The sequence below is a fragment of the Phytophthora infestans genome, genomic scaffold (genome assembly GCF_000142945.1).
Source record: "Phytophthora infestans T30-4 supercont1.81 genomic scaffold, whole genome shotgun sequence".
Lineage (NCBI taxonomy): Eukaryota > Oomycota > Peronosporomycetes > Peronosporales > Peronosporaceae > Phytophthora > Phytophthora infestans.
In genome coordinates this window covers 63,069-65,780 of record NW_003303678.1, presented here as the reverse complement: position 1 = coordinate 65,780, position 2,712 = coordinate 63,069, and positions in this window count along the sequence as shown.

The following is a 2,712-nucleotide window of genomic DNA, read 5'->3' as shown; positions in this document are numbered from 1 at the left end:
GACGGCAGCATGTGCAGGCGTCTCGAAAAGTGCCATCTGTGTGGACGAAGCGGCAAAAGCCAAGAAGATATCGGAGGAGGGGATCGAATCTCGATCTTGAGCGTGTTAAGCTCACGTCCTAACCACTAGACGACACCGACGCTCCACACTGAACACACCCATCGCATCACAAATTGGGCGCACACACCTGCGCCTCTCTCCTTTCCGACACCACTTTTCCTGGCATCCTATGCGCGGCCCCACGCCAGCCCCTCGCCGCATCGGGAGACCCCAAACATCACAGCGTGGCAACCGCCGACCCACCGCAGCTACGGATCGGGTGTACTTCTAGTTACGCCATGTCGAGGCGCGATAGTTACTCAAACCAGAGTCCATTTGGCTACTGGCGCATGCTTGCGTCTCAGGTGCGGTCCATACACAAACAAGGGCGCATACGGCGTCCCTTCAGTAGTAAAATATCGACGAATGCATAGGACCGAGCTGTGGTCATAGAAAGCGTTATCTTGAAATCGGTTGGGGGTGGACAGACGCAGCAGCAGCACTTCACGTACATGAAGATCAAGGGAGGCACCAACAGCGACGTGAAAGGCAGTGATGTCGAAAAGGTGATGATACAAAAACGCAAGGCAATATGGATCCGACAGCTGTGAGATTTGAACTCACGCGGGTTACCCCAATAAATTTCTAGTCTATCGCCTTAACCACTCGGCCAAGCTGTCGTTAGAAATACAATCCATTTCAGTCAATCAACACATCCACCATAAACAAGCGACTACACAACATATACCGCGACGGACCAGGCAGCATCCTTTGCTACTTGTCTTCCCTCCCTCTCACCCGTCTCATCATCGGCATACCCCTCACCAACTTTAACCAATGCTCTGCACCCGACCTAGCACTGCCGCTGCTCTTTTTATTTATTATCAGTGCCAACGAGTTTGCGAACAACTAGCTTCGTCGACAGCACCGCGCTACCGTTCGACCACGACGCGATAGCAGGAGGAGGAATGGCGGCAGCATGTGCAGGCGTCTCGAAAAGTGGCTCTGTGTGGACGAAGCGGCAAAAGCCAAGAAGATAGCACGGGTGCAAGTTGCCTGTGGTGGATTAGGCCATGGCGGAGCAGCACCCCGTATGGAATGACGATGGATCTGATATGAGCGATGTACGAGAAGGCAAGATCCACCAAGACTTACCTCGGATCCACCCTTACCTGGATTCACTAAGATGGATATGGGATATACTATACAAGAGTGGATCGAGTGTGGATCCTATGAAGGAAGGATGGTCGGTGCTCTCTGACGGTGGATCTAGTAGCCACAGCTAATGAAGAGTCAAGATCCACCGCGAGGTACCCCGGATCCCATACTTCCGAGTTCGTATCCAAGGAGGGAGGATCCCGCCTGGAGGGACCTGGATCCAGGGTATAGGGATGAGGGATACAGTGGATCTCGAACTTTCGTTGGGACAACGGAGATCACAGATGGTTGCGAGATGATGTTGGATGATTGGAAGAGCTCGGATCCCACGGCGAGTGTACCATTACAGTGAGGTGGATCCCAAGCGACCTGGATCCCGGATGAGTGTACCCATAAATAGGGTGACCATGATGATTACGTCATATATCCGGTGTGTATCTGAAGATAACACAGCTGGGATGATGGGTCAAGGGAAGAAGGGACATGCAGCCGAGCCTGGTAAGGGATTTAGCAGATGAAAGACATAGAAGGTAGAAACCCAGGCAGGTATAGGCTTAAATATCAATACAGACTCCAATTTGCACAGTGACACGCAAGTGCCTTCCTGCCCTCAAGAACCGGAACTACATTTGGCCGTACGAGCTCCGAGAAGGTTGGGAATTGCGAATCTAGTGTTGGTAGTGATAACTGGATAATACATTGGCCAGATCCTACAACCTAGTGAGCTTTTCCTTTACTTGTGCAGATTCGACAGGTTAACCGAATTTACTACCTGGTCGGTTACACCCTAGGGGCTCTCAACTCTCAAGATCCCGTCACAGGAGGCGGCAAGTACGACTTAAAGGACAACACAAAGGCAAGGGAACACACCCGCAAGGCAACCCCACGGCCAGATCCACGATCTAGGCCCCGGATCCATAAGCTCGAATATTCGCTTAGGATACGGAACCATCCACGGACGCAGAGTGAAGATTTTCCACTGCTGCTCCACCCCATCCCCACGTCTCGCCAAGACACTCAAGATACACCACTTGAACTCTTCGGAAGTTACCGAAGAGAGCAGATCCCGCCCTACAGACGGGTACACAAGGTGAGGAAAGTTCAGCAGAACACGGATCATCGGGGGACCCCCTCCGTTAGTCGGTGTCTGGGCGCAGTTGGTAAGTTGGATCTGGCAATCTCGCAGATTTTGCTGATCCCGCTACACCACATTCCCTTGCCTTTGTGTTGTCCTTTAAGTCGTACTTGCCGCCTCCTGTGACGGGATCTTGAGAGTTGAGAATCTCTAGGGTGTAACCGACCAAGTAGTAAATTCGGTTAACCTATCGGATCTGCACGAGTAAAGGAAAAGCTCACTAGGTTGTAGGATCTGGCCAATGTATTATCCAGTTATCACTACCAACACTAGATTCGCAATTCCCAACCTTCTCGGAGCTCGTACGGCCAATGTAGTTCCGGTTCTTGAGGGCAGGAAGGCACTTGCGTGATACTGTGCAAATTGAGGTCTGTATTGAT